Source organism: Babylonia areolata, chromosome 1, assembly GCF_041734735.1.
Source record: "Babylonia areolata isolate BAREFJ2019XMU chromosome 1, ASM4173473v1, whole genome shotgun sequence".
NCBI lineage: Eukaryota > Metazoa > Mollusca > Gastropoda > Neogastropoda > Buccinidae > Babylonia > Babylonia areolata.
Window position 1 is genome coordinate 13,267,599 of NC_134876.1, and position 10,000 is coordinate 13,277,598.

The following is a 10,000-nucleotide window of genomic DNA, read 5'->3' on the forward strand; positions in this document are numbered from 1 at the left end:
TATATGTCACTGCATGCAAACACTACACAATGCTACTTTAAAGTCATAACATGCTTCCACAATACTATATAAAGGAACAAACATGGTAATAACACACACACACACACACACACACACACACACACATATATATATATATATATATAGGCACAAGCATGGTATTGATAAACTACATGTGAAAAAAACATAGAGAACACACACACACACACACACACACACACACACACACACACACACACACACAAGTTTTAATTATCCTTTCACTCCTATTGGAGTATGGAGGATTACTGCAAAATAATGTTTTCATGCCCAGAACAAACATTTCCAAATACACAACAATGTCACATAAAAGTTGAGAAAACACAAATGTCTTTTAGCTAGGCAACATTTGCAAATCTAATCATCTTACTTACAGCTAAAATGACCTTTGCCTCCTTTGAGCATATTACAAAAAAATTAAAAACCGATTTTGGAGACAAATACTTTTTAGGAACATATCTATTTCGTAACTGACCATAATTGGGACATTCCATTATGAAATGAAATTCATCCCCAATCACAGACATGTTACAAACCTTATAAAGCCGTAACTCTCGTGGTATGCCTTTGTGTCTCCCTGTTTCTATTTCCAGCTTATGATTACCACTTCGAAATCTGAAGAAGCTGATAACGTAATTATCAGGCATTTGACTATATATTTTTCTCTACCAAATCCACTTTTGAAATTTCTATAAAACAAACATTTACTACTCGCCTCTAGAGCATGTCTCCTTTGATTTTGAAAACTATCTCTCAAAGCAATGTTGATATTCTTGCAGAAAGATTCCCTCTCTGAGAAGAATTGAGCACCCCAAACACAGTCATACCCCGTTTCTATTAAAATTTGTCTGATATAACTCATCCATTTTGAAGAATAAATACCATTTCGATATAAATCAAGTAATATCAAATATATTTTCCCAGAATGTTTTTCTGTGTTTGATATAACTAAGCTGGTCCAAAATCGAATTAATCTCATTTTCACTAACACACTAATTGGATAAATACCAGTTTCTCCAATAATAATTTGGGTCATGGTATTAGTGTTCAGTCTGAACAAGCGTTTCAAAAATTTCAAATCTGATTTTTCAAGTGTATCTACATTTTCATAACGCCATATTTATACTGCACCTACAACTAAATAGGAACAGTCATAGATTGGTACATGTCCAGAACGATATGGTAAATATTGATTTCTGGCCGAATGAAGTAACGAAAACATAGCTTTTTGAGCCTGTTCATAAATAATTTTTTTAGCTTTGTAAAAAGTTTCATTTCTATTAAATTCGATACCAAGATATTTAAAAGAATCGACAACATCCAAATATGCATCACGAAACTCATAAAGAGGCTTCAGCTTGTTTGTAGTATTAAATATCATCACTCTAGTTTTCTTTACATTAACCACTAGTTTCCATTTTGAACACTCTCTCTCTCCCTTTCTCTTTCGCACACGCACACATATATGAGCATACACTGTGTATGTTATCAAATACCAATGTGAATATGAAACAATGTATAATAGAGATACACATAACAATAACAGGGGGTGGGGTGGGGGATGAAATGCTGGTGGCTTCGGCACTATTCAACGTTCCAAGACAAATGACTAAGAACCAAATCGGCGTCAACATGGGAGCCTCGTAATTCTGGATACATCATGTTGTCTCAACCCACTGAATCAGACGTTTTTCCTTCTGTTTGCATTTTACCGTGTTCTTTGAGTAGACGTCGTGGCGTGTGGACGAGGCAATATTCGCTAAATTACAGCTGTTATAGGATAATTAAAAAAAAAAAGAAAAGACATCTTTATTTAAAGCGATAGTTCAGATGTCCCTTAGAAGAGATTTAACAATTACATAACCTGCGTATAAACACTACTACTACTACTACTACTACTACCACTACCACCACCACCATACTGCCAATGTCACTGTGCAAAAACTGCAACAGCTTCAGTCACTAGCTATTTCTATTAACATTGCTACAACCAAAATAAGATTCTCATGTCTAATTCGAACTGTTCTTCATTACCAAAAAAACCAACCCCAAACACATCCACCACTGAGGGAGAGAAAGAGAGAGAGAGAGAGAGAGAGAGAGAGAGAGAGAGAGAGAGAAGGGGTGGGGGGAACTCAAAGTAGAAATATTCATTGAGGGTAAAAGGTCAAGCTAAAAGATTCCTTTTATCTTGCCCCGATAAAAGGAAAGTTAGGGGGAATTAAAAAGGAGAAGCAGGAGCAGGAGGTGGAGGAGAAGCGAAAAGGAAAAAAAACAAAAACAAAAACACACACATAAGTTAGAGGAGAAGAAGTAAAAAGAAAGAACACGTAAACTAGATCAAAATTAACATATTCTATTAAAGAAGGACAACAACAACTAATAATAAAGGCTGAAAAGAAGCGGAGAGAGAGAGTGGGAAGGAGATAGATAGATAGATAGATAGATAGATAGATAGATAGAGAGAGACAGACAGACAGACAGACAGACAGACAGACAGACAAAAAGACAGAAACTGACAACCACACACACACACACACACACACACACACACAAGCAGACAGAGAAGAAGATAGAGGGACAGAGACATAAACTGAGACAGCTAGCTAGCTAGCTAGCTAGAAAGAGAGAGAGAGAGAGAGAGAGAGAGAGAGAGAGACAGACAGACAGACAGACAGACACAGAGAGAGACAGAGAGAGAGACAGACAGACAGACAGACAGAGGCAGACAGAGAAAGAGAGAGAGGGAAAACACACACAGGCAGACGAGCTGACAAAGTTTTGTCCAAGTATCGCAAGCATCCGAATCGTGGTTTGTTAGGTGGATCAGCTTTTCTATGGGGGCCTCAGCGCCAAATGACGATCATGAAGCGGCGCTCTCTGACCCGTTAGCGTAACGAAAGATAAGGTTTATTTCTAGTGCCCGGCCCGGCGTCATCGCTGCCAAGGGGAACGATGGAGAGGGAAGAGAAACCATGGCCGATCAGATGAGGTTGTCTGTCTGTTTATCCGTCTGTCTCCCTCTTCTCTCTCTCCTCTCTCTCTTTCTCCTTGTCTGTTTCTCCACCATGCTCCGCTCTGTCACTAGTTTCTATCCAAGGTTGGATCATCACCAATTTCTTTCTTTCTTTTTTTTATTTTTATTGGGGGATGAATTAATTTTGTTCCCTATCATGCAGAGTATCAATGAACGAATGAACGAACATGCATAACGCATTCAAATTATCCACATCTAGGTATGTTAACCAATTAAACAATCAAATTAATTAATCAATCTGTTGATGATCATAATGGCTACCATATCGACACCTCAAAAATGGAACACACACGCGCGCGCAAACACACATACACACACACGCGCATATATGCAAGCGCAACCACCCTCTATTTCATGAACAGCTCGTGCTTGGTTTTTTCTCTGTGATCCACTACGCACACAATCCCCCTGTTCCCACTCTGTTTTTCTCTCCTTCGCTCTCTCTACCCACATTCTTATTTATTTACTCTTTCACCCCTTCGGTCATTCATCCTCCATTTCATTCCCTCATTTAACTCCACTCTGGCTGGTTGATTATCTTCTGCTTCTCGTTTCCTTCTTTCTTTCCGTCTGTCATTGTAACAGAAAACCGGAAGCGAAGATGAAAGAAATACATCAAGTGCGATTTTTCCGTGACGTACCTGTTTGGAACATCAGGGAGATTATATGCATCTTCGAAGCCAGCATGAGTAGATTCAGGGTTACAAAGATATTTGTCCTATATACAGCGGGAATGGAGTGTGTTTTGTTTCCGTTTTATTTGTGTGTGTGTGTGTGTGTGTGTGTGTGTGTGTGTGTGTGTGTGTGTGTGTGTGTGTGTGATTTCTCTGTTTGTCTGTGTCATTCAGCTGAAGATTATTATGAGTACGCATGTTGCGTGGAAAGGGAAAGGAGGAGGAGGAGGAGGGCAGAGGGCTGAAGGGTGTGCCACATACCTTTACCAGTGTACACGATATTGCTCTTTTCTATTCAGGAATCCAGTCACCTTTTTCTTTTTATACTCCTAGTAAACTGTACAGTTTTTTCATTGCTAGAACCCATCTCGTTAGGTGATTCTGTTCTTCCGGTTTTTGGAACTCGACAAAACCGTCTTTGTTGCCATCGATCCAGCTTTCAATAACTATTGTAAAGATACCAAATAAATGTATCGACTGAAGAACACGGCACGGCACGGCGGACCATTCCAACTCTTGCATGGATCGAAATCGTCCACAGTCCTGCGTACTGCCGCCAATATTCTCCAACTTTCCAGGACCAAAGGGACAACAATAAAGCTTCTTTTTCAATCAATCATCGAATCAATCAAGTGTCTCCATTTGATGACGTATGAAGAAAGTTGGTGGCAGTTTGAAGTGAAGTTACTGGCAGGGTTACTGTGATTTAGTGACCCTTACCCGACAGGACGCTGTGCTGGGAGCCATGACCACTTGGAAGGTCTGTCCAGCCGTAAAACTCATCCTACCCGAGCTGACAGCCATTCTGTGCTCAAGCGGTAGAGCGGATAATAAATCTACTACAGTGTCGGCACTGCTCTTGAAGGAAGACAGATCGATTGGACTGGACAGCAGCCGGAAACAGCTGGGAAAAAATCACAAAAATAAAGAAAAGTAGAAAGAAAAAAAAAGAAACAAATTCCGTGGCATTTTTTTCTTCTGCCAATTGGCGTGTGCTGCAAATCATACTTAATTTTATTTTTCTTGCTTTTGATAATTCTTAAATGAATTCAGGCTTAACGTCGACACTCACCTCCAGTGATGATATGGCTAAGCGAAGAAATCAATATATATATATATATATATATACACATATATTATATATATATATATATATATATATATATATATATATATATATATATATATACTTAGACAACGAGAGAACGTGGTCTTTTATCCTGCAAAATACAACACCCACATGCCTTCCTTAACTTTACTGTCGATGGCAGTGAAAAGGTCAGGCATAACAACTCAAGTGGAGAGTGGGCCAAGTGGGCCGTAGACCCGAAACTTTCAGAGATAAGTGGTTCTTTGAGCTCCCTCCCATCCACGTCTTTAGCATTCAGTTGGGCGTTTGGCAGTTCTTCCAATACGACTAAAAGGCGTAGGCTTGTATGCACCGTGTCATGAGTGCAAATACTGTATTTCAAGAAGTCATTCCCTGCCAATTTGTTTAGAAAAAAACAAAAACCCAACCAAAAAACAACAACAACAAACAAACAAAAAAAAACCACAACAAAAACCAAACCCCGTCTCGTGTGTGTGTGTGTGTGTGTGTGTGTGTGTGTGTTTGACTCGTCAACATGTCAGCCCCTTATCGACTCTCAAAATCTGAATCATAATCCTCCTCACTGTCTCTCTCTTTCAAACACACACACACACACACGCGCGCGCGCGCGCAGACACACACATTAAATCCTGATTTTCTCTCTGACTCATCTCTTTCAAATCTCACCTCCACCTACCGCCCCCCCCCCCCCCCAACACACACACGTTGTACAACGTCTTGAGTGTTGTTGCATGCATCCCCACCCTGCCCCCTTTAACTCTCAGTGTCGACCTTGGGACCAGAAACTTACGGGAATTGATGCACATAACAAGGAAAGTGGTCCCCATAGCAAGCACTCTCTGCTGTCTGGCACAGCCACAGCCACTTCTTGAAGGCCTTTTGATGGGCCACATTTGAGGTCTTCTGGTGCACGCTTGAACATCTGCGCCAGACTCTCTCTCCCTCTCTCTGTCTCTCTCTTATTCTCTTTCTCTCTCTCTCTCTGTCTCCCTCTTTTTCTCTCTCTTTCTCCCAGTCCCTCTCTCTCCTCTTTGCTATCCATCATCTTTCTGAGCGCCATCAAGCGAGTCTGCTGACGAAAGGGTGAAGCTTGATAATGACGCCAGTAGTCTTTATGCTAGGAGATGAAATCTTTTTGTTGATGTGTGTTGAGGGGAGGGAGATGGGAAGGGAGGGGTGCGCGGGTTTGGTTTGTGTTTGTGGGACCGCGTCGCTGGTGATGGCGATGGTGTCAGATGATGGTACTGATGATGTGATTGATGAAGGAGGAGTTGGAAGAGGAGAGGTAATATGACTTGATGATGACACTGATGATGATGGTAATGACAATTCTAACTGTCTCTCAAAGGTTAAGCCAGCCAATGTTTTCAGAGCTAGGATGAAAGGAGGAGAGTAAGACATGGTCTGAGAAAGAGAGATTGAGAGAGAGACAGAGACAGACAGAGAGAGACATCGGGGAGACAAAAGTTGAGAGAGAGAGACACACACACACACACACACTTGGATATGGTCACACACACACACACACACACACACACAGAAAGAGAGAGAGAGAGAGAGAGAGAGAGAGAGAGAGAGAGAGAGTGACAGAGAGAGACACAGACAGACAGACAGAGAGACATATGGGAGATATTGGGGAGAGATGAGTTGAGAGAGAGACACATACACACTTGGATATGATCACACACACACACACACACACACACACACACACACACACACACAGATGAGAGAGAAAGAGAGAGACAGACAGACAGACAGACACAGAGAGAGACAGAGAGAGAGAGATAGCACACGGAGATTGGCAGGTTAAAGCACAGAACGCACACCTGAGTTAACAGAGGAATTCCACAGAGCGGATAAAGCTGGCAGTAGAGGCGGCGGCGGAATGGGTGGCAGGGGAGCGGAGAACCCGATACAGAAGCAGCGCGTGCCGAACACGACAGTCAGCTATCCCAGCAATGCCGGGTAGAATAATTTATGCCGGGGACACAGCAACCTGAAGGCTATGATGCTTCGTTCCAAGTCTTCACACCCGCATCCTACCCCCCCCCCCCCCCACCCCCGAAACCCCCATCCACCAGCACACTCAACATACTCGCATACTTTTCGTTGGTGGTTGGTAATGAAGGGACTTGGACAGGCCTGGGCCTTTCCCCGTCTCTCTGCCTGTCGCTGTATCTGTAAGTTTTCTTTCCTTCATTCTGTGTGTCTCTCTGTCTGCCTGTTTTTTGTCTGTCCGTCTCTGGTCTACAACGTGTGATTCATTTTCTGTCTGGCTGTCTGTGTCTCTCTGTAACTCCACTCTCTCGTTTATGATCTGTGAACAGCATGTATGTTTTTTTCTCCCATCACCCCCCCCCCCCCCCTCTCTGTGTGTCTCATTCACTCTCCCCCTCGTTTATTACCATTATTATTATCGATCGTGCGCGTGTGCGTCTGTGTGTGCACGTGCGCTGTGTATGTATGTGTGTGTGTGTGTGTGTGTGTGTGTGTGTGTGTGTGTGTGTGTAAGCGCGCGCGCAGGATCTGCACAACTTGATTAAAAGGATGAGTTTTATCATGGACATCATTGAAGGAAACGAAGGAGGCGACAAACAGACAGACACACAGACAGGCAGACGGGTGAAACAAGGCTAGACAGGAGTTCTTAGCAGTGCAAAGAAAATTTCCTTCGTCAAGCAAAATTCCGTAAGAGTCTAAAAACAATTTAACGCAAAGCAGAACTCGGCACCGCGAGGATCGTAAATCATACAACCTTGCCCTGAACACCTAGAACACGAGCTGGCAATCTTTTTTTTTTTTTCTAATTTCATCAACATCGTGTATGTAGTTGGACTGCTGGCCTCTTTTCCATGGCATCCCTCGGCAAGACACGCGTCCAACACTCATTGCGTTCTGTATTGGAGGTGGTGTAGTATCCCATATTGTCCGCCACCTGGAAACGTCCACCGGGGGACAATTCGACCGCTGGAATTTGTCCGCAAGGGACTTTCTCGCCGTTCATAATATCTCCTGCGGACATTTTCACCTGCCAAAATGTCCCCCTTCTTGCGATTTAGCCTCGTTCTGCGAGCACGTGGTGTGTGTGTGTGTGTGTGTGTGTGTGTGTGTGTGTGTGTGTGTGTGTGTTCGTTCGTTCGTGCATGTGTATGTGCGTGTTTGTGTATGTCTGTGTGTGGGGTGGGGTGGGTGTGGTGGTTAAGAAAAACAGAGAGAGAGAGAGAGGGAGAGAGAGAGAGAGAGAGCGCAGAAAGAGGGCGGGATTTTTGGGGGTGGACATTTTCGGGGGGGGGGGGGGCATTTCAGAACGAGGCTAAAATGCAAGAACGGGGACATTCTGGCCGCTGAAAATGTCCGCAGGGGACATTAGGAACGGCGAGAAAATCCCCTGGGGACATTTCCAGCGGTCAAATTGTCCCCCGGGGACCGTTTCCGGGGAGGGGGGCAGCCTGGGATGCTACAGTGGTACACATCGTATCAATGAGTTGGGTAGGTCTGTACGTGAGAGAGATTTCTTCACCCCCTCCCCTCTACCCAATTTACTTGGTACCCCTTTCCATGTTTTTTTTATAAATTCCTTTTGACTCACTTGTGTAAACAAAGTGTCTATGTTTTAACCCGGTGTTCGGTTGTCTCTCTCTCTCTCTCTCTCTCTCTCTCTGTGTGTGTGTGTGTGTGTGTGTGTGTGTGTGTGTGTGTGTGTGTGTGTGTGTGTCTGTGTCTGTGTGTCCGTGGTAAACTTTAACATTGACATTTTCTCTGCAAATACTTTGTCAGTTGACACCAAATTAGGCATAAAAATAGGGAAAATTCAGTTCTTTCCAGTCATCTTGTTTAAAACAATATTGCACCTCTGGGATGGGCACAAAAAAAGCCAAATTATATGCAAACTGCATTTACTGTTATATTTATATTTTTCTTATTTTCTAAACTTCGCACTTTGATCTGATGTTCTGACACATCAACAAGAGCAGTCATTATTATCATTTTTTGTTCAAACAGGAACTTCTTTTGCTAAGCATGGAAGTTTTATTTATTTTGCAAACGTTTTGGTGCAGATAGTAAAAAAGGGAAATTAATCGTAATTAATGCTAGGGGACTTAATTTGCTTTAAACTGATCTTTCTCATCTTAAACATTACATTTTGAAATTATACTCAATACATAAAAAGCTTGTGTGTTTTACTCTGTGTTCAGGGCTTTCACTATGTTCATTCGCCCAAGTGGTCTTTTTCGGAAAATACTAAAATCAATACGACGAGTGGACTTTATAGATCTATTGGCTGAGCCCTGAAGGTCATGGGCAAAAATCAACTGCATACACATATTTATACACATTCAAAGCGCGTGCTCATATTATTCGCAAACGCGAACGACGCCATTTTGTTTCAAGTTGTTGACCTGCCCGTTCAATCCTATATTCAATGGAGAATACACAATAACATGTGATGGAAAGTTGGAGAAGGAGACCGTTAAATATTTATTCAGAGAAAGATTTGTGAACTCCTCATCACTTATTGGATTATGCCCCAAACTGCCATAAAAATATCCACAGAATCAGTCGGAATTCACAGTTAAAAATTGTAAACCATGCGAGTTAATACCACTGAATTGATGAAACGAAAAAATTTCCAGTCTTGACGACATTTAGAAGTACTTGTACTTGGCTCTACATGTTATTAGTTTAAAAAAATACTAAATTTTCATATCAACTTTAAAACTATAAAACTAGAATGAACATAAAAGAGAAACTGAATCGACCGTGTCGTACTACATACCCGGCGGGTGTAGCTAAACTTGTACATCTATCTAGATCTAGAGAAAACGGCTAAATGTTGCAGTGTGATTGCGGCGATAGCCACGTCTTCTTTACCGCGAACTTAAAAATAATTTTTTATTGCCCTTAAAGATTTTTTGAATTCCCAAGATACACCAGAATAATATGATTTAAACAGCGTTCTCACTGCGAATACCGCAATTGATTTATCGCCCTTTAAAAAAGTATGTTCAAATACGAAATTTTAGATGTCAGTTAAGGAGCCACGATAGTGTAATGGGTAAGACAGTTTCTTCTCACCCGAACACGCGGGGTTCGAATCTGGTTAGGACTTTTTTTTTCTTTTTCTTTTTTTAACCC

At 41.9% G+C, this 10,000-nt stretch overlaps 1 protein-coding gene across 3 annotated transcripts in view; it reads right to left on the reverse strand.

Moving 5' to 3' along the window:
• The window catches only part of LOC143279811 (substance-K receptor-like), a 226,783-nt gene that overhangs the window by 38,631 nt on the left and 178,152 nt on the right, over window positions 1–10,000 (reverse strand). The window lies entirely within an intron of this gene.